The sequence below is a fragment of the Vicia villosa genome, linkage group LG2 (assembly GCF_029867415.1).
Source record: "Vicia villosa cultivar HV-30 ecotype Madison, WI linkage group LG2, Vvil1.0, whole genome shotgun sequence".
NCBI classification, from domain to species: Eukaryota; Viridiplantae; Streptophyta; class Magnoliopsida; order Fabales; family Fabaceae; genus Vicia; species Vicia villosa.
Window position 1 is genome coordinate 63,436,721 of NC_081181.1, and position 23,904 is coordinate 63,460,624.

Sequence of the window (23,904 nt, forward strand, 5' to 3'; positions counted from 1 at the left end):
AAAAAAGGTAAAGTTAGTCTTTATGCAATGTCATGATGCATGTGTTATGCAATGAGTTCCTCAAAATAAATGAGAGACTTTGTATGTTATGCATGAGTTCATTATGAGGTAATGTATGCGATGTATGAATATGTTTATGATTTATGACGTATGACTATGATTTATGCTATTTGAAACATCTTGATTGAGATGGTAGATCTTTTTGTTGTTGTGATTTTGATGTCTGATCTTTGTTTTGCAGATGTTCCGCTGGGGATTTATGATTTCTGTTTGGGGATGAGACCTATTTGAATGATTGATCATGATGTACCCTGACTGGGGATAAGAGAGATGAATAAACCCATTTGGGGAAAGGAGAAGTGTCGGGGAACCGGTAGTGTTGAAGACGTAAACTCTGTTGGGGAGCCATGTCTTCGTCGGGACGAGAGCATTTGAAGATGTCTTTTTAATGATTACTCTGTGGGGATATGATCTTGTGAACCCGTTCCTTCGGGGAGACATGGGTCAAAGTTGCCCCCAGTGGTTATAGTAACTGCCATTCCTGGACTCGTATTGATTTGGACACACCAATGAATATTGATCGAGATGTCAAACTGGACTTGCATAGATTTTCCTCTCCCAGTAGGGAAAGATTCACCTCGCGAGGACCTTATGAGATGTGCATTATGGATGAAATGCCCCTAGTAATCATAAGCTTAGGATGATGCCCCTGACTGATTGAGCGGTGGATTCAGACCCACTTGGGTGCATGCCCCTGATTGTTTTGGAATCCTTGAGAGATTATCGAAATCTTGACTTAATTGCCCCAGATTAATCGGAAATGGTTTGAACCCACTTGGGATGTATGCCTTTGACTGTTTGGCATTTGAGAGATTCTTGGAATCTTGACTTGATTGCCTCAGATTAATTGGGTAAAGTGTGCCATGCCCCTTGTATACGTAGGAGACATTGCTTTCTCGGAGTAATCTTGTCTGTCGAGATAACTTTCAGTCGTTAGTTGTACCCTGTGCAAACTCTTTCTGTTGCTAACATTTTAAATTATGTAGCGGAATATGTTTAATAATGAATTCATGAGATGCAATGCATACGTCTGTCCTGAGTTTTTGAAAAACATTAAAACTGGGGATGTAAAAGAGTGATGTTTATAAAAATGTGACGTTTGCAAAAACGAAATATCAACTCAGCGTTTGTGGTAAACCTTAAGGAGTCGGGATACCCTTTGGATGACAGTATGCTTTCGAACTAACCATGCTTCAGTTAGGACTTTCAAAGGTTGTAACATGGCTTGGTTCACGGTTTAAGAAACAAAGGATAATGGCTCAAAGTATATTTGTACCCATCCCAATCTTCGTGATGTTCTTCGATCCTATGCTCAGTTAACTTTGCGTTTGAGTCTTTAGTAGAGCTTTGAAGTCGTAACATCGACACTTGATGATGGTTTAAGTAATGGAAGTGTATTTGGACAGGCATTCATCTTTTTGTTTTTGTAATTCTTTTCCTTTTGTCGAGGATTTTTTAGTGACCTCTTTTTTGACTTTGTTATCCCTAACTTTTGCCTGAACTGTTTATTTTAAGATTACAGTCAGCGGGATGTTTCGATTTTTTATAAGTCTCCTTCATAGGCGTTGACTTTACAGCTTTTTCTTCTTGATGCATATTGACTGCCGGGACTTAATGGTTACGGGAATCCATCATTATTTGCGTAAACAACAGCTAGTATAATTGGGTTAACTGAGTAACTACCCTGCCCCAGGTTATGAATAAAGGTTTTAAATTATCCAAGAAAGAAAACTCCTACACCTTAGGCTCAAAGGGGTTGACTAGGGATTAACATCCTTATATCTCCACTGTTAAGGAATTGAAACAATGCATGTACATATTCAACATAGTCCGTTCAAAAGCATACTGTATGAGGTTACGGTATCATTTTCGTCATCCTCCCTCAAATGGCTTTTAGCTTAGCAGGAGTTGAATAAACACAAAACATATGCAAAGTAAATACACAATTTTAAACGAGTGATGGTGAAATAATTTATTCAAGAAAACATATGTAATGCACTGATGATGATTATTAAAACAGATAATGTCTATCATAAGTCGAATGTTTAAACAAACAGAAAAGAAATTTGCAAATGAAAGTAAAACTAATGATCTGAAAGTCCCTCCTTCTTGCCATCCACAACATTAGCAGTTACGTTAGGAGTCTCAGGAGGATCAAATTCAATTTTCCCAGCATCGATCATATCTTGAATCTTGTTTCTCAATGTCCCGCAGCTATTCGCATCGAGACCAGGACTATCAGAATGATATGCACACCTCACATTGGGATTATAGCTATGAGCAGAAGTACTAGGATTCTTAGGGGGGTCCTTTAAAGTAATCAACTCTGACTTCAATAGGTGTTGTGATGCTTGAGCCAATAACATATTGATCTTTGTGAACTGACTCCTAGGCATGTCTTGCTTGTTTTGACGACTTTTTTGAGGTGCCGGTGTGGAGATCAGAACTGCCCCAACAGATTGGTCATGGTTACTCCTTTTCTGACCATACACCTCATTGGAATATGATTTCCCATTGAAATTCTTCTTTGTAACAACTGAGGATGTAGCAGCTTGAATCTTACCACTTCGGATGCCATTCTCGACATGTTCCCCAGTCAGTATAAGTTCAGTGAATCCGGATGATGAGCTTCCCAGCAAATGGCTATAGAAAGGACCAGTAAGTGTACTCATAAACATATCTACCAACTCTCTGTCAGCTAAGGGAGGTTGAACTCTGCCATCCAGGTCTCTCCATTTTTGAGCATACTCTTTGAAGCTTTCGTTAGAACCCATAGACATGATTTGTAGTTGCATGCGGGTTGGCGCGAGATCAGCATTGTATTGGTACTGCTTGTAGAAAGCGGTTTCCAGATCTTCCCATGTATGAATGTTGGCACCGTCCAGTTGATAGTACCATTCGAGTTGTGCCCCTGATAGGCTTTCTTGAAATAAATGGATCCAGAGCTTCTTATCAGCGGTATGAGGTTGAATCTTCCTTACATAAGAGCTCAAGTGCAGTTTAGGACAGGAGACTCCATCATACTTAGAAAAGGTCGGAGTCTTGAATTTCGGAGGAATGACGACCCCTGAGATGAGTCCTAGTTCTTCGAAGTCTAGCCCAGGTATTTTCTGAATTTCCATGGCTTTCATACGTTCCTCCAACAACTTGTATTTTTCATCAGGATGTTCGTTCTCATGGTAGTAATCTTCTTCTTCTTCAGAAGGTTTGGCAGCATCATGGTTACTTTTTGCCTCAGTCTTGATACTAGCATCATCATCTTGCTCATCTTCGTCACTATCTTTAGAGGCTTCGGAATCCCTGAGTTGCAAGATCGGTCTAAGCCTTTTCCCCAGAGTCTTCTCACCCTTCTTCTTCTTTTTCTTTGTAAGGATGATCTTCAGCTCTTCTTGCCCCTTGGACAAGTTCAAAATCAAAGCTTGGAACTGGGCATTCTGAGCTTGAAGGTCTTTGACTGATTGCTCGAGATCCATTTGTGCTGAAATAAACAGCGAGGAAGGATGAGAGACCTGTTATAGAAAACATGTTATGCGATGTTATGAATGCAGATGCAATGTTTTCAAGGATCCTTAGGAATTTAGTTAGCAATATTAGAAAACGATCTAGTCACGTCTTCGTTTGAAGAACTCTGATTCTTGGATGTTCTTCTATGGGAATCAAGCTCACCATATCGAGTGGGTCATGGCCTCTGATTCGGGCTACTCTGAATTTGAATGTATATGGATAGAGGAAAATAAATCCTCTTTCCCTTGATAGGTGTAGAGTCTATGAATAGGAAGGTATATGGCCAGAGGAAAATAAATCCTCTTGCCCCTTGATTAGGAATTCGGTCCTTGATAAGAGTACCTGAAATTGTGCGCCCTAAATCCCTAAGATCCTTGAAAGGGTTAGTTAAATCATGTTATGCTTATGATGTCATGATGTCATGAATGTTATGCGAATGCAGTTCATTAGGCACAGCGTGAGATAGTAAGGGCAAACAAGTCCTTTAACAAAACCTGCAAGGAAACAAAGGTTAGTAGCAAACACAAACAAGTCACACAAGTGTCCTTAGGTTTAGGGGCTTGCATGAAGTTCGTAGGTAAGTACCCTCCCTACTGAAGTTTAGTTGGTTCAACTTGTCCTATATAAAGATCGGGTTCTAGGGAGCTCATATCATTGACCTTTCTCGAAGGGGCTTATCTCAGTTCGGCAATTGAATCGCCAACCGAGAAGGTCCTGAAAGTCCAGTCCATATGAGTGTAGCTTCGAGTATCAACCAACTTCAGTCGGAACCAAATCCAGCCATCTCGCTACTTTCTAATAGGCCAAAGTCAAGTTCAACTAGGGTTCTAGAGTAAATTAGTGCTTAATGACACCACGCAGCAGCCAAGTGTTTCCTCGAGTCGGATCCCAAGGAACACCAGGACAAACCAATGTGTCACACTAACGATGGCCACCATATCAACCACATCAGTATACACTGTGCAGTCTCCTTGGTCTCATGCCATTACCTAAGGTTCTCAGATCCGGGTTAGGATCTTTCACACAAGTAAATACCAAAAACAACCTTTGAAATATAAAGCAGACAAATCAAACAATTAAAGTGATCCTAAACTTTAAGGTAACCCCTCTTTTAATTCGAAAGCATCCCCAACAGAGTCGCCAGTTCTGTAATACGGTGAACTGACTTTTTATCGAAATATGCGGTAAGCAAGAGTCGCCATCGACTTTTATTTTATCCAAATAGGAAAGGCAAAAAGAACAGGAAAGACCTTTGAAATATTTTGAGTTCGGGGGGTAGGTTATACAAAGGGAAGGTATAAGGCACCCTTTGCATCCATTGTTATCCATGGGCTCTTAATTGCTTAGCTCACTTGTTTGAATGTTTGAAAAGTTTGAAGTGTCGTGTGTGAATAGTAAAAATATTTGAATAAGGACTTTAGCCTTTTGGATGTGTGAATAGTAAAAATATTTAAATAAGCGTAGCCTTTTGGAAATCGTTTTGAAAAGGAGGTGTGAAAAGCATTTGATTTTGATTTGAATGAAGCAAGCAATTAAAGAACTACCTACCCTAAGTTGTCTTTCTTGTTCTTTAAGTCTTTCGGGCGAAAGGGTCTATCCATACCATAAGAGGGCAGGAAGTCTTTCAATTGGATGTTTAAGGGTCATCGAGAGTATCGTTCGCCATAAGACTGTCCCATCCCATAAAGAGGGCAGGTAGTCTAAGGGAAGGATATAATAGTCATTTTATCTTTTTAGGCGTCATGCGAGGATACCTTAGCTATTTGGGACAATCATTTTATAAGGTAGCATCGAGGGAGTTTCAATAACTTTGAAGGCGACAGGCAACATTGCTTTAGGTATCCTCGGAATCGATGGACTTGACTATTTAGTACACTTAGAGGCAACAGGCAACAGTTAAGGCAACAAGAGGAATTACCCTAAATGTGTGTGTGTGGCACAATCAGGTGGTTCAGTTCAGATATTTTATCTTATAAATAATGTTAGTTACGTTCGATTAATTATCTTGCACTCCCTAGGATTACTAACACGCAGTTAAAATGGCAGAAATTAAAACCTACGCTATTACAATAAACACCTGCGGAATAGGGGAAATTAAAACAGAAAATAAGAAATATAGATAATTAATTTTAATTATCTTGATCTCCGCCCTTAATCTTCCTCGAACCTTGATTGATTCTGATCATCTGAGAATTAAACAGAAAAATGATAGTGGTGAGTGTATGAATGTTTCCTTGACTGTTTGTATAAACCCTAATTTGGTCTTTAAGGCAACAAGAAAAATAAAATAATATTTAAATAAAAAGAGGGTTAGAAACTTAGATTCTTGATTGACATGGCGCGTAGTCGAGGATCTTTAATTAACCCTGAAAATTAGGCATGAAGAAGAAAAGTGTTAGTGCACTAAAGATCGACAAACCTAATTGATAAAAGCAAGGCAAAAAGTTTTAAAGAGAGGGTAAACCCCGATCTTTTAGGGAATGAGGTCTTATGAGAAAAGACACAAGTTAATGGACGACATCTACCTAAGGTTAATAGGGTTTCTAAATGAATCGACATAAAATTAATTATTGTTTTTTTTACCTAATTAATCTTAAAGTTAGCTAATCATGATTAAATTCTTTTATAAATCTTAATTTATTTGCCTATTAATTAAAACCTAAATTAAGACTAAGCTAATTAAAACATAAACTAATCTAATAAAAATTAATAAGTTAGTTATTATCTAATTTAGATCAGTTATTAAAATAAAATTGTTGATAATAATAAAAAGGGCTTTGACAAAAAAAGGTTTGGTAGTTGAAAAGAAAAATAATAAAAAAAAACAATTAGAATGAAAGAAAAGAAAAAAAATAAAATAAAAGGAATTTAGAAAAAAAGAAGAGGAAACTTAGCTCTGTGATCTGATGTGGCTGGCCCTGAGGAAGAACATGGTACGCCAGCGCATTCTGGATGGTTGGATCAGCTTGGAAGACAATCTGAAGGTTCTGGTACGAGGGCGTATGGTAGACTGTAAGGAGGGAGTCACATAGGAACCTGTGGTGTCGTTTTTTTACCTCCCCATTTCACTTGGGAGGACGACCCGCTAGACCCTTCACGCGAAATTTGGAAGGAGAATGCGCCCGGGATGGGATGAATTTTGTTTCAGTTCTTCCTACGATATCACATGAACTTTCTTATTTGTCCTACGAGTAGGAAAAGGGAAAAAAGATCTCAACTAAACCCTAGGAGTTTGCTAAGTGTGGGGATTTACCTAGACTAGAAATTCTGGAGTTCGGGGGGTCGATTATACATAGGGAAGAGTTTAAGCACCCTACATATCCGTAGTACTCTACGGGAACCTTCTCTGTGTCATTGTGATTGTGTTTATTGCTAATGATTGGGAAAGTTTCTCCTTTGTGTTAGGAGAAGGAATTAAATTGATTTAAAAAGACAGACAGACAGACAAACTGATTATTTTTGGTATTTTATTAGCTCGTTGAGATTCCTTGTGAACCTCGTGCATACATATCCCTAGTGGAAGTCAGAGCTTAATGTAGTTCGGGGAACTAACTAGGGAAATTAATTATTTTTGGTGCCTTGCTTGAAGCTCAAGGTTGAAGCTTTGAATAAAATCTCTGTTTACAGTAAAGAGACATGAAGTCATCTTTATAGAGAAGTACTTCTACTATTCTACCACAAACATTAAAAGAGTGACAGAATAACTGAATTCGTTTCATTCAAGAGGGGGACCTTACTTGTTTATGTGCAAGTATACCGGTCAATTGAGTCTTGAATGAAAGAAAGATGCTCATCCAAATTAGGGAAAGTTAATCACATGTCTGGTTTCACTGCCAGCCCATGCCTTTCAAAATCCTAAATGGGAGACTTGATTAAAATTAAAATGAAATGTGTTGTTTGTTTGTATGAATGTGGTAGAGTAGTAAAAATATCTCTCTATAGAGATAAGCTATGTCTATCTACTGTATAAAAGATTTGACTTTAGCTGGCTTGCATGAGGCCCAAGCTTGAGGCTTTTTGATTGATTTATTGACTTATTGAAAGATAACTCTACTGGGGAGAATTTAAACTAAGGAGTTTTTGTGTTCTGTACAAAGCCCAGAATTGAGGCTGACTCTAATCGGAGAGTGTTTATTTGATGGATTTTATTTGGTGTTTTGTACGAAGCCCAGAATTGTGGCTGACTCTACTCAGGGAGACTCTATTTGTGCCTTGTATGAAGCCCAAGGTTGTGGCTAACTGCTGAGGATAATTGAGTTTTTTAAGACTATGAATGACTCTATTTGTGTGCCTTGTACAAAACCCAAGGTTGTGGCTGACTCTTAACTGTGAAAGTTATTTAATTTGTGCCTTGTATGAAGCCCAAGGTTGTGGCTACTCTAGCTAGGGAAAATATTATTTTCTGCCTTGTACAAAGCCCAAGGTTGTGGCGGACTCTTAAAGAAACTGATTATGGAAGACTCTATGGGGAAAATATCCTAGAGATTAGAAATCTTTGACGTAGGAAATATGGTTTATCTGCCTTGTACAAAGCCCAAGGTTGTGGCTAAAAAAATGAAGGACTCACTGGGGGAGTTTTATTCTGCTAGAGGTTTTAACAAACTAATTTATTTTTTTTATGTTTTTTGGAAGCTAACCCTTTCCAGGGATTTTGACTCAGCTGGAGAAGTTGACTATTTAAAAGACTGATTTTTTGGAGGCTAACCCTTTCCAGGGGTTTTGACTCTTTTGGGGAATCTATCTCTTAAAGAAATGAATCTTTGTTAAAATGATAGAATGATTTGGAGGCTGACTCTTCCCAGGGGTTTTGTTAAAAATGAAGGAATGTGTTTTTTTTTGGAAGCTAACCCTTTCCAGGGAATTTGTTAAAAATGAAGGAATGTGTGGAGGCTAACCCTTTCCAGGGGTTTTTTGTTAAAATGAATGGAATGTGTGGAGGCTAACCCTTTCCAGGGGTTTTTGTTAAAATGAATGGCAGAAAGATTAACTAATGGAGACTTCTTGTTTTAAAGCCCAAGATTAAGGCTGACTCTGACTGAGGATAAGCAAATATGGATCCTAGACTCTGCTAAGGAAGATTGATGAAGATAAGGGTGACAGAGACTGTCCATGTCTCTCATTCCAAAAAGTGTACTCAATGTGCGATTGAGACAATCTTAGCTTGTTTAAAGTCTGGTTTAAAGAATGGAAGAAACTCACCAAGATAGGCTAAAAGGTAACTAAAGACCTGTTCCTATGTTTATAAGAAACCCGATGGGTCCTTGTATACAAGCTCAAGAGGAAGCTGGGAATGCTTTTAAGAAGCCTGTGGGTCCTTGTACAAAGCCCAAGAGGAGGCTAATCGAGGGCCATCGAGGGTCCTTGTTATAGTACAAGAGAAAGCTATGTGGTTTTGAACTTATTTTGGCTTTAAGCAAATGGGTAAGAGGTTTCACCGGGAATAATTCCTCTTTGGGTGGTTGTGTCCTATTTTTTTTCTAAGGCTTTTGCCAAGATGTTTCACTGGGAATAATTCATCTTGGGGTTTTGAACTACAGATCTCTAATTAGGAAAGAGCCTTCACCGGGAAGACATTCTCAATCCTAGGCCATATTCCTATAATATATATATATATAGTTTAACTGTCCTAGGGTTTACACTCAAACGTAGTTCTAATATATATAAACAGTTCTATATTTAACAGTAATTTAAACAAAAGACTGTAAATTGAAAGCTATAAAGCCTAACCTGGATGGAGTGGAGGCCTTTGAAGAAGTATGTACAAATCCTCAACAACAATTTTGTTGTTTTATTGATAACAGTTGAATATTTATTATAAACAGTTAAAGGTTTTGGAAAACAGAAGAAGTGAAGATGGACAAAGGTCACATAGGCATCTGAAGAGTTTCACCGGGAATAATTCCCTTCAAATACCAGAGGAATGTTTTGAAAACAGAAAGGAGATTTTGTAAATACAGTTTTTGAAAACAAACTATGAAAAGAAAGAAGGTGTTGGGTCTTACACTCTAATAGAGGCCCAATGAAAATGAATTATTGTTTATGAGAAACAGTTGAAAAGATATGAGGTTCTGTTGTTTGAAAACCTCGATCGTCTGTTTACTTTGAAATTTGAAAATAGTTTGAATTTTGACAAAAGTCAACCTAATTAAGGTAAAGACAAAATCTATACCTAATTAAGACCTAAATGATTAGGGTTTTATCATAAAAAATTATTTACAAAATTAATTAGATTTAAAAACAAATGAAAATGTATTAAAAGTATTTTAGAAAATACATCATTTTAAACCTAATAAAAATATATGAGATAAATAATATTTTTGTGATTTTTTTGATTATTCATAAAATAGATATATTAAATGATAAGTGTGTAAAAAATGAAGTCAAAATGAATTAATTTGATAGGTTAAATAATTGGTTAAAGTTGTGAAGAAATTAAGTGGAAAAAGTGATAAAAAATAAGGTTTTGTCACCTAGAGGGATTGAACTCACGCCCTCCAAGTCACTAACTCAAAATAACACCACTGGGCCAACGCGCGCTTGGTGTTTATAACACACATCCAGTTCACTATGTTTCCAAACAAGTGGTAAATCATTGAAAAATAAAAGAAACAAAAAGTCTGGGGCGAGGGGGATTCGAACCCCAGACTTGAGGCATGAGGAGACTAAGAGCGCATGGGAGGCCACTAGGGCAAACGATGAATTCGTTTATAAAACGCATACCATTCAAAATAAAATAAACCTAGCCCATAGATTTGAATTTCGCGCGCCACCATAGTCATCTTCTTCCTCGAGCTCAAAGATTTTCAAATTTCTAACTCTCTGATTTCTCAGCTAAATGGCATGATGTAAACATCAATCTTGCTCTAAATTTCCTCACGAATCCAGATATGTAACTAACATTTATTTATATTAACTATAGCTACCTAATTTCTCAGAAAATACGAAGAATATATGAACCCTAAATTTAAAATTAAATGACAAACAAGATGAATAAATGAATGGTGATAGAGGGTTTTCAATCCTCTGATGATGCTGAACAAGATAGTATCGAGCTTTATCACAAAGAGTACTTAAATTAAAGAGGTGGAGTTAAAAAACTTACCTCTGAAAATGGAGGTCGTGAGGATGATGAGGAACACCTGGGCTTGTGTGAGTGATCCTAAAAGCTTCCTTGGGACTCAGGGATGCTAACTGAATGTTTATTGTGACTTCAATCCTTCTGAATTGCTCTACCCGACACCTTCGATTTGAGCTTCAAGTAGACATGGAGGAGGATGAATCTTCAGTTACAGATGAGCTGCAGCCATCTGAACAGCTTCACTATGCCCTAAGGAACGTGTCTGGATGCTTGGCTTTGCTTGAAACCTTCTGAATTGCTCTATGGACCTCCAACTGCAACAGCTCCAAAGTGAATGCAACAATGGTGTTCCTCCACCTACAGAAGTGATCAAGGTGCTTGGATCACCTCAAATGAGTCCCCTTGAGATGTTAGAATGCTTACTTTCCAAAGATAAGCTCTGGTTTGAAGAAAACGATTCTTCTTGCAAAAGAACTTTGAAAAACCATAAGCATGAGAAGAGAAAGAGAAAGCAAGGAATAAGGTTGCTTTGGTGTGAATTGTATGAAGGATAGCACTTGTATTTATAGGCAAATGGTTCAGTATAGTTGCAGAGGAGTGAGCTTGCTTAGTGAGGTTGATTTGGTTTCATGGCTATGAAGGAATTCAAAAATATCCAAAATGCAATGATGGAAATTTTGATTCCATTTGATCAATCCCCTAGCCCTCGATTTTGCTTGATCTTAGGGGACAATTCTGAGACAGAAATGAGCTCCAATTGGTTGGGAAGATATTCCTTTGGTGATTCATCATCTTGCCATAAATTCTCAAATGTAATCATTACATAATCACATGCCTTTGTTTTTGGGAATATTCTCTAATCCTTATGCAATGATGAAAATGGATGTATGGTGTGCTTGCAGATTTATTAGAGGTCGGGTAGCATCACTTAGTGAAGTCATTTGCACAAAATTGCAAAGTTCCAAATTGCACATGACCTATAATTTTCACTTCAAGTGCCTAACTTTGATCAATCATATCTCTTAGCTCAAAATGAATTTGGAGAAGGTTGAGCACAATTTGGAAAGCCCTTAATATGTGCTTCAATTCATTAGTTTGGTGTTTGCCCAAATTCTTTAGGGAAATTAGTGAAAAAGTCCCATAAAGTTTGAAGAAAACTAGAGTTTTCTTGCATGTTTTGTGAAGGCAGCCACTTTGAAGCTCCATATCTCTTCAATGGTTGATTTTTAGCCAAAAAATTATATGTGTCAAAGTTGTTTATTGGATCAAAATCTACAACTTTCATGTTGGAAGCTTTTTACAGTTTGTAGGTGAAATTTTGAGAAAATCCCTTCCAAAGCTTGGCAAAAACCACTTGAAAACACTTAGAAAATTTTCTAAGTATGAAAAGTCAATCTTTTGACTTTTGATTCTTGATTGATTTTCTTGATTTTTCTTGATCAAATGACTTCAAATATCATATATTGATGATTTAAAACTTCAAAAGTCATGGTTGACCAAAATTTCCAAAAAGTCAAAGGTGATCCTGTACATTTGACTTTTTCCTGATAAAGTGAGATTTTGGACTTTTGTGTGGAATCAAGATATTCTCCTCAAATGAGTGATGTAAATGGATTATATTGAGGTAGTAGAAGTCCTTGAACCATGTCTTGAGTTTTGGATCCATGTCCTGATTAACAGTCAACTTTCTTGGTGAATTAGTTCAAAAAAACCCTAATTGTCGACCAGATGAAATTGATGACTCCGGATCTTGGATTGGATTGTAATGCCCAATGGATATTGTCATATGAGCTATTTGAAGATTATTGATGCCTTTGAGTGATCCCCTGGAGTTTTCTAGGGTTTCCCAAATGTGATCCCTGATTTTAGTCCTTGATGGGGCTCAAAACCCTAGACTGGGTGTTAGATGAACAAGTGACTGCTCTGAGTATCTATTTTGTCTTTGATGAAAAGTTTAAAAGATATGACATCTCAGGGGGTCAAAATTAGGGTATGACAAATGCCCCTATTTAAGTTTCTTTCATCTGGAGGGAGAGAGATTAATATCTCGATTGCTTCAGAGTGAAAGAGACTTAAATACCAAAGAATGCCCAAATTTTGGGCGCTTCTGAGATGTAATAGTGATAAAATCTTTGCATGACTTGATCCCGTTGTCGCACTTGGCGGGGGATAGGGAGACAATCTCCTGTAGAAACACGTGATGTGGACTCTGGTGAATGGATGGCAATGTGGGACGCGCAATCCATCTTCTTTAACTAAGTGTCGATACTTAGAAAAAGGTAAGCAACCTCCCCTCGTTTCGGATGTCCGTATCTCGAAACTGGTCTAAGTTGTGATTTTGGACAATATCTCAGATAAAGAGAAATTCTCCAAAGATTTGTTTCCTCATCAAACTTCTCATCAACACTTGGAGATGAGATGCCATTTGATGGTAATAAAGAAACTTAAAAGGTTTGTTTCCTCATCAAACTTCTCATCAGCACTTGGAGATGAGATGCCATTTGATGGTAATAAAGAAACTTCAAAGGTTTGTTTCCTTATCAAACTTCTCATCAACACTTGGAGATGAGACACCATTTGATGGTAATAAAGAAACTTCAAAGGTTTGTTTCATCATCAAACTTCTCATCAGCACTTGGAGATGAGATGCCATTTGATGGTAATAAAGAAACTTCAAAGGTTTGTTTCCTCATCAAACTTCTCATCAGCACTTGGAGATGAGACGCCATTTGATGGTAATAAAGAAACTTCAAAGGTTTGTTTCCTCATCAAACTTCTCATCAGCACTTGGAGATGAGATGCCATTTGATGGTAATAAAGAAACTTCACCACTTTTTCTTCCGACTTGACGTCTTTAAAAGAATGTCATATGGCCTCATGATCTTTTGAGGGGCTAATGACTTTGCTTGAAAGCGGGCGAACTGTTTTCGGGATGAAAACCACCATTCGTCGACTTATGCTGGGGAATTAACAAACTGTTTTCCTAGGAGGAAAACTTCCATTTGTCGACTGCTAGGGGAATCAAACTATCTTCTACTGAAAGAGACTGCCATTTGTTGACCCTGTCGTGAAAAGAAAGTGAGCAAACTGTCTTCTGCTGAAAGAGACTGCCATTTACGGACTTTGTTGAGGAATCTTTAAGTGTAACGAACTGTCTTCATGAGGAAGGCTGCCATTCGTTATTTTTGCCTAAAAAAATGAGTGAACTGTCTTCTGCTGAAATAGACTGCCATTCACTGACTCCACTGGAGATCATTTGTCGATCCGCTGGGGTGGAAACAAATCGTTTTTTGAGGTAAAAACTGTCGTTCATCGACTCGTGCTGAGGAATCTGAACTATCTTCTTGAAGAAGATTATCATTTATTGACTCCGCTGGGGATTTGTTGAAGCATCCTCCTGGGAGAAAACTTGTCGCTTGTCAACTTTGCCGGGGAATCAGAGTTATTTTCCTGATGCAAATTGTCATCCATTGACCTTGCTGGGTATATGCAACGACTCTGTGAGGAATGGCGAATGCGAAACAAACTATCTTATCTGAAGAAAGATGTCGAGTGTCGCTCTACGGGAGAACCTTAGCTGGGGAACTCCAAAAGTGAACAAACTATCTCTTTAAAGGAGATTGCCATTTGTTGACCTGCTCGGGGATTTCCTTGTGTACGAACTGTCGTCTTGAAGAAGAAAGTTCCTCCACAACTTGCAGGGGAAACTCGAGTACATGCCTCAGTGACTTGGGCATTAACATGATCAAAGCCCAACTAGACTATGCTGACTATGCAATTATGATGTATGCATGAATATTATAAAATGTAAAGCGAATGCGAATAGAATTGTCGCGGATGTGAAATCCTATGATACGACTTGAATTTTGGTGATGATCAGAAGATGTCTTCTTCTTGAAATGCACTCCATTGGGGATATCTGGTTATCAGTTGCCCGCTGTTTGGAAGTGAGTGATACGATTTAAAGTGAAGATCCGTCATCAGGAGATGTTCGCAAAGCAACCTCATGGGGAAATCTGGGTTCCCGGAGTCTCAACCGTTCTTGGAGCAACTGTTTGCATTCTTCCTATTGTTTGTAAACCTTAGAAAGAAATTTCACCTTTAATTTTGCAAGTAAATTCATTTTTTTTTATGAAAACATTTGTTTCAAGAAAATGACTGTTTAAACTTAAAATGCATTTTAAGAAACTGAATAAGACTCGATTGCAAAGAAAGGCACAAGGCTCAAATTATTATTTATGGAATGGTAATCAGCCAAATGCTTGATTCCATGGAGTATTTACAAAGTTGGAAATTGGTAATTTTCGGGAAAAGGGCTACGATGAAACGTGAAGACCATTATCTTTCCCTTCCACTCTGAATGGCGCTGTATTCGTGCTTCGTAGAAGATGACCTACTGATGGTGAATACTCCACTATGGATTTCGAATGATCAAGTTTGTCCTGAACACAGTTACTTGCCATTTATCCCTAATTTTTGCGTAAACTACCCCTTTCGGGTTTTAAATCTACCGGGATTGATTATTTTTTATATGTCTCTAATTTTTGCCTGAATTGCCCTTTCGGGTTTTCGATTCACCGAGACGCTCTTTTTTGCCTAAGCCGCTCTTTGCGAGTTTTCAACTTAGCGAGCTCTTTTTTTATTTAGGCGAAGTATTTCTTGACTGCGTCGACGTTCACAGGACGGGTAAATTCTTCTCCATCCATAGTCGCGAGTATTAAGGCTCCTCCTGAGAAAGCTCTCTTGACCACGTATGGGCCGTCATAATTGGGAGTCCATTTCCCTCTCGAATCTGTGAGAAAAGATTGAATCTTTTTGAGTACAAGGTCGCCTTCTTTGATTGTGCGAGGTCGAACCCTTTTGTCGAAATCTTTCTTCATTCTTTGTTGATATAGCTGTCTGTGGCATAAAGCTGTCATGCGCTTTTCTTCGATTAAGTTCAATTCATCGAATCTGCTTTGACACCACTCGGCTTCTGTTAATTTTGCCTCCATCAAGACTCTCATTGATGGGATTTCAACCTCTATGGGTAGGACTGCCTCCATGCCATATACAAGGGAGAAAGGAGTTGCTCCAGTCGAAGTACGTACAGAGGTACGGTAACCATGAAGAGCAAATGAGAGCATTTCATGCGAATCTTTGTAAGTAATGACCATCTTCTGAATGATTTTCTTGATATTTTTGTTAGCTGCTTCCACAGCCCCATTCATCTTTGGTCTGTAAGGAGATGAGTTGTGATGTTCAATCTTGAATTCTTCACAAAGCTCCTTCATCATTTTGTTATTCAAATTTGACCCATTGTCAGTGATTATCCTGCTAGGAATGCCGTAGTGACATATGATGTGATTCTTTATAAACCTGATGACAACTTGTCTTGTGACGTTTGCATATGAAGCTGCTTCAACCGACTTGGTGAAATAGTCTATGGCTACCAAGATGAAACGATGTCCGTTGGACGCTTTCGGCTCGATCATTCCAATCATGTCGATTCCCCACATGGAGAAAGGCCAAGGGGAAGAGAGTATGTTGAAAAGAGATGGTGGCACGTGAATTCTATCGGCGTAGATCTGGCATTTGTGACATGTCTTCGCATGCTGGTAGCAATCTGACTCCATCGTCAGCCAATAATATCCTGCTCTCAGTATTTTCCTTGTCATGGTGTGTCCATTGGTGTGAGTACCAAAGGAACCTTCATGTATTTCTGTCATGAGTGCTTCTGCTTCTTTCTTGTCAACGTATCTTAGCAGAACCATGTCGAAATTTCTCTTGTACAGAACATCTTCATTCAGGAAGAATCTGTCAGCTAACCTTCTCAAAGTGTTTCTATCTTTCTTTGATGCCCCAAGAGGGTACTCTTGTCTTTGAAGAAAGTTTTTTATGCCGTGATACCACGGTTTGTTGTCGATGATTGCTTCTATAGTGAAAACATGAGCGGGCCTAACTAGGCGCATAACATCGATTTGAGGAATGTCATTCCAATGATTTATCCTAATCATGGAAGAGAGTGTGGCTAATGCATCAGCCAAGTTATTTTCTTCACGAGGAATGTGATGAAAATCTACCCTGTCGAAGAATGGTAACAATCTTCTCGCGTAGTCTTTGTAAGGGATTAGCCCAGGCTGGCGTGTTTCCCATTCTCCTTTGATTTGATTGATGACCAAAGCAGAATCTCCGTATACATCCAAGTGTTTGATTCTTATATCCACGGCTTCTTCGAGACCCATGATGCAAGCTTCATACTCGGCCTCATTATTTGTGCATTTGAAAGTTAATCTGGCGGTAAATGGAATATGGGTACCCTGAGGTGTAACAATGATTGCCCCAATTCCTCGTCCATAAGCATTGACAGCTCCGTCAAAAATTAAGCCCCACTGGGATCCTATCTCAGGTCCTTCGTATGGTAGTGGCTCGTCGTAGTCTTTCGTCTTGAGGTACATGACGTCCTCGTCCGGAAAGTCAAAACTGGTTGATTCATGACCATTGAGTGGATGGTGAGCCAGGTGCTCAGCTAGAATGCTTCCTTTCACGGCTTTTTGTGCGTGATACTCAATGTCATATTCTGATAATAACATCTGCCAACGGGCAATTCTCCCGGTTATAGCAGGCTTCTCAAAGATGTACTTGATTGGATCCATATGGGAGATCAAACAAGTAGTATGTCGAATCATGTACTGGCGGAGACGCTTGGCAGCCTAGGCCAAAGCACAACAGGTTTTCTTGAGCATGGAGTAGCGGGATTCACAATCAGTGAATTTCTTGCTCAGGTAGTAGAAGGCATGCTTTTTTCTTTTCGTCCCGTCTTGCTGTTCAAGGACACAACCCATGGAATCTTCTAAGACAGTTAAGTACATTATCAAAGGTCTTCCTTCCACTGGAGGAGACAAAATGGGTGGTTTGAGAAGATATTCCTTAATACTGTCGAACGCTTGCTGACAATCGTCTGTCCAGACACAACTTTGGTTTTTCCGTAGGAGTTTAAAAATTGGAGCACAAGTTGTTGTCATGAGATATATGAATCTCGAGATGTAATTCAGACGTCCAAGAAATCCTCTAACTTGTTTCTCGGTTCTGGGTGAAGGCCTTTAATGAATTTCCTTGACTTTGTCTGGATCTACTTCAATTCCTCGTTTGCTGACGATGAAACCAAGGAGTTTTCCTGAGTAGACACCAAAGGTACACTTGTTGGGATTCAGGCGAAGCTGAAACTTCTGTAAACGTTGAAATAACTTTGTCAGATTCTGTATGTGATCTTCCTCATTCTCTGATTTGGCAATCATGTCGTCCACATAAACTTCCACTTCCTTATGCATCATGTCGTGGAAAAGTGTAGTCATGGCTCTTTGATAAGTTGCCCCTGCGTTCTTTAGTCCAAAAGGCATAACGCGATAGCAGAACGTGCCCCAGGGGGTGATGAAAGCTGTTTTCTCCATGTCTTCAGGTGCCATCTTAATTTGGTTGTATCCTGAAAATCCGTCCATAAATGAGAAAACTTTGGATTTTCCTGTACTGTCAACCAACATGTCAATATGTGGTAAAGGAAAGTCATCCTTAGGGCTAGCTTTGTTCAAATCTCTATAGTCGACGCACATGCGGACTTTTCCGTCTTTCTTAGGAACGGGAACAATGTTAGCTAACCACTGAGGGTATTCTGAAGTGACGAGGAAACCAGCGTTGATCTGCTTTTGAACTTCCTCTTCGATTTTCATAGCCATCTCCGGATGAGTTCTTCTCAATTTTTGCTTGACCGGAGGGCATTCTGCTTTTAACGGTAAGTGATGCTCCACTATACTGGTATCCAATCCTGGCATATCCTAATAAGACCAAGCGAAGACATCTGAGAAATCTCTGAGCAGCTGTATCAAACTCTCTCTAATCTCTGAACTGAGCGAAGCTCCAATCTTAACCTCTTTTCTGTTTTCATCGGAACCAAGGTTAATGATCTCTAGAGGCTCATTGTATGGCTGAATGGCCTCTTCCTTTTGTTGAAGTAACCGTGAAATTTCCTTTGATATTTCTTCGTCTTCTTCTTCCTCTGCCTCGAATACAGGAAACCCAAAGCTTGGAGAAGTCATACGGTCGCACGTTTCAACGGGGTATTTTTTGATTAATCTGCATATGTGTAATAAGTTTTATTTAGACAACGAGGAAATTTCCGAAAAAATAAAAGGAAAAACTAACGAAAGAACAAAATGACATTTTTATTTATTAACAGTCATTTCTTGAAACAAAGACCCTATAAAACAAAACTCTATTGCTTTGGGCGAAGCAAAGAGGGACATTTTCCTAAGAAATAGTAAAATGCAAAGCCCTATGAAACATCTCTTCACCTTGGGCTATGGTGAGAGGAAAAATAACGGTGAAAGTTCCTACTTAGGAGTGCGAATAATAGTTGAAACCTCAACAGCTGTCCAATAGTGGCGAACCCCATTGTGCACTAAGTAATCTGGCACCTTAGGCTTAAGCTGGCCTGTGGTAGGTCTTGATTTACCAACCACTGCCTTTGCAACACTCAGACGATCTTCTTCTACTTCAGCAGACTGAGCAGTGTGAGCATACCCATTTCTAAGTGGAGTATGTCGGTTTTTCTTTTGAGGAAACTTCCAATCTTCTGAATGGAGAGACTCGTTGTCGGAGACACTTTCGAGATCATCCTCTTCTGTATTTTGGTCTTGCTCTTCTCCCAAGATGGCATTGACTAGATATGTGAACTCTAAATCCGTAGCTTCGGAGGGTGACTTGGGGATATAATCCTCAATGATGACTTCACCAGATGCTGATAATGAATAGCAAGGGTTATACATCTCTTTTGGCTGAGAGAGGTACTCATAATCAATGTTCCATCCAATTGGAACAATGTCTTCAAGAGAGATTTTTGAACTTTCAGGAGCGGATTATTTCACCATGTAGTCGAACTTTCCGCTTGGTTCTCCTAATGTGTCCCAAGTTTCTCCGGGGATAGGAGGAACTTCTTCTGATGAACCATGACTTATGGTGGTGAAGCTGTTTGTAACTTCTTCACTGCTTGGTTGAGTCTTACTTTCAGATCCTTTAGTCGGATAACAGCAAGGTGAATCAGACTCTGATAGGGCTATGTATCCTGCCTCGAGAAGATAGGACATACATTCCACTTCAAGATTCTCATCGGTGTCTTCCGTACCGATGGTATTGACCGTTTGTTGAACAGGTTGAAGAAAACCTCCACTGCGGAAAGTTTCTTGAATTGGGAGAACTACCTCAATCCCTGGAAGAGCTTTTGATGATGTTGGAAAGAATCCAACTCCTGTTCTGTTCTTGTTGTTGGTAGGAATATCAATGTGCCCCCAACCACTGGTAGTGCCATCCTTTACAACTTGGATTGCATCTTTGTAGGAAGAAATAGACGTTGCTTTCTCTTTTCCCTTTTCCTTGTCCAAGGAAAGTGCTTGGAATTTAGTTCCAATAACTTCTTTTGGTTCTATGTCGGAGAATGATGACAGGTTGCTGAAAATCAAAGCTCATTCTCCACATACAGTTACCAATTTGTCATCTCTTATGAACTTCAGTTTCTGATGAAGTGTTGAAGTGATTGCCCCATCCTCATGAATCCATGGGCGACCTAGCAAACAACTGTATTGTGCCGGGATATCGATAACCTGGAAAGTGATTTTGAACGTCTGAGGTCCAATAGTTATGGGAAGATCCACTTCTCCAAAATATGACTTCCTTGATCCATCAAATGCTTTGACGATGACATGACTGTCCCTCAATGGGTAATCTTTGAAGGATAATCTTGACAATGTTGATTTAGGCATGACGTTGAGAGAGGATCCATTGTCTATTAGGACTCCTGTGAGTACATCACCCATGCAGCTAACTGAGATGTGAAGTGGAAGATTATGGTCCTGTCATACCCCAATTTTTGACCCTAAGATCCTGTATCATTCATATCCCAATCATTAATCAAGAGCTTCACTTGGAAGTTTTGTTTGTGGTGTTGCACTCACCTCATCAATAAGAGGGACCATCAAGCACCAATGATTGTTTACCTTGTATGCATACTGTACTAACCCAAATACCAAAAATATTGCTTTGTTTCTTTGTAGGCTTTTGTTTTGTAGGTACCAAGCCAAGACATGCAATAAACAAGGCATTTTTCACACTTTTGACTGATGAAATCGATTTCCCTACTGGGTAAATCGATTTCCCTGCAGCAATCTTCAACAAAATCACATTCTGGACAGCATGAAATCGATTTCCCTCCTGGGTAAATCGATTTCCCTAGTGTATTTTGCGCCAATTTCTCTTCTGGAACAGAGTGAAATCGATTTCACTCCTGGGGAAATCGATTTCCTTAAGGCGAAATTCAAAAAATATAAGGAAGCTTGACATCATTTTGGCACCTTTTTATTTGATCATTTTACCAATTTTCCACCTCATCAAAATAATTCTCTTCATTAAACCCACTTAAACCCCATTTTACCACTTTTTACCATTTAATTGCCACTTTAATCACCAATTAAACACAAGTTAATTACCAAATGCAAAAAGACCAAACTACCACTACTCTTGCTCTCATCCTATAAATAGAGCCCACTACTCTCTCATTTCTCAAGCTTTTGATAGCCAAAAAAGTTCTTGCAAATTCATTCCTCAAGCTTTGAGAGCCAAAAAACCCCTTGCAATTTCTCTCCTCATCCCTACCAAATTCACCAAAGCTCTTTGTTCTTTCATAAAGTTTGTGAGTTACATCTTGAACCTCACAAACTTTGAGCTAAACCACCATCCATTTCATTTTTTTTTTCTTTAATTGTTGAGAGATCAAGATTTGTGTTGGTGATTCTTGAAGTAGATCCAAGTTTTGTTCAAGATTTGGTAAATTTTCTTCATCCTTTTTGTATGTCATGATGTAGATCTTTGTTGCTTGTGTGTGATGCATCTTTGATGCTATATTGGTGCTATTTGATGGTGATTTGATGGAAAATTCGTGCTCCAATTGATGTTTGATCATAAGGTGTTTGTACATTTGTTCAAGTCACGTTTTATGCCTCTAAATGCTGTTTTTGCTGATTTTTACACTGAGGAAATCGATTTCCTTAAGGCTAAAATCGATTTCCTGCTGAGCGTGACTTGTTTTTTTTGAAAACTGCACTATGGAAATCGATTTCCCTCTGCATGAAATCGATTTCCTGCAGGCAGAATGTGGTTTTTTGCCTTTTTTATGCTTGTTTTGGTTTCCTACTTCCTCCACTTCATTAATATCGTTGGATCTAGGATGTTGATAGGTTTGAAATGACCTAATCCATAATATTAGATGAATGATATTAATGATAGTGTGAGTTGATTATCTTTTGTGAATTTTATTCTTCTTCCTCCATTTCATTAATATCATTGGATCTAGGATATTGATAGGTTTGAAAGAACCAAATCCATAATATTAGATGAATGATATTAATGATAGTGTGAGTTGATTATCTTTATGCATTTTATCTTCTTTTTCTCCTTTTTTTCTTTTGATCGATGAAAGTCTTTATACTTTGAGAATTCTTATGGATTCTTAGTGAAGACTAGATCGTTACCTATTTTCTTTTCGTGCGGTATTGCTTTCGGAAGGCGATCTACATATCGTTCTTCTCGCATACATTAGCACATAAAGTTTTGACCGGCCTCGTTGTAGGGTGATTTCTACATAAATCACTTGGCGATCTGCTTAACATAGCGCAATATTTCGTGTCCCGAATCAAAAAGATCAAACATGGAAGAGAATTGTATGCGGTTGATTTAAGACTTGTGGAGGTTTTTATCGTGTAGTCGCTATGATTTTATCAAGCTTCTGATAAGCCCCATTGACTTTAAATCCGAGTACATCATTCACTCACCATAGATCTTCCTACTAACTTTGATAACATACTTGACAAGTTTCAAGATGGTTATCTTTAACATTTAACAACTAACTTTAATTTCCGCACCTTTACTATACCGCTCTTTACTATACCGCTCTTTATATTTCTCGCTTTATCGCTTTACTTTATCATTTCATCATATTTACTTTCCGCCATTTTCCCTTTGTCCACTTGGACATATGTTTATGCTTCCGTTATTTTCCTTTTGTCCACTTGGACCATACTTTACTTTTATGCTAAAACACTAATAAACAACCAAAATCTAAAAAACACATAAGGCTCTCTTTGGACTATTGGTTACTATCCCTAGCATTTTGGAGATTCGGACTTATGGACCTAGTGCCTCTGGACTCTTATTCTGTTATTACTCTGCTGTTATTCTGTCTGTCTGGCATTGGATTGTAGTCTGTTTGTATGTGCAGGTATTTCCTTGAAAGCCCTTGATGGTTAATTCCAAGGCATTGAGATAAGGATTTTACCCGAAAACAGCCGTTACTCTGCCCGACTTTCGTCAGAATCTTAATGTGCTTAATGAAAAATGGTGCTAAGACAATAAGTTCATCTGGATCCCCAAGTGTTAATGTGTTGGTATTGATAAATCCAAAGGATGGGAAAATTACCTTGGCTCTTAATGTCGCGTGTTGGCTTCTTATTTGGTTAGACCGTTTCTTTCCTTAGCTTTTATTTTATGCATTAGGTAAGCCTCTTCATCTCCTCCCATTCTTAAATTTTCAAAATCTTCTCCCTTTTTCCAAAATATTCTTATGTTTGCAAACCTTTTCAAAACCTTTTTCTTAAAAATATCTTTCGCCCTTAGTGGCTTTTCTTCAAAAGTTTAGACACCGTTAATTGTCGAAACGAGTGGTTATACCCCACGATTTTGAAATTGATTGATAATAACGAGATCTTTTCCGCGTGAGAGAGCTAGTGGCATACTCGTTGATTTTATCCGAGTTGGAGCCCTTCTTTCATTTGCGATGCAAAGAACTTGTTTGTTCTCATGCTCAAGATCAATGGCTGAGTATTTCTCTCTAACGACAACAAAGTGTTTATTCGTTTTAAAAACGTTTTTCCTAAAAGCGGAACTACATTAGCTCTGACTTCTCCATTGCACCGAGGAGGTATGTAGGCCCAAAGCTTAACGCTTTGCCGAGCTTATTTTAAAAATAAAACAAACCCTTTTTTTAGCACACACACACACAGATTTTCAAAAAGGTTCCCGTGGAGTACCACGGATATGAGGGGTGCTTTAAACCTTCCCCTCATATAATCAACACCCGTACCTAAGATCTCTTTCTTGTTTTAAAAACAAAACTTTGGGTTTTACGTTCTTTTCCCTTTTCCTTTGAAAAAATAAAGCGCGGTGGCGATTTCAAACGGAAT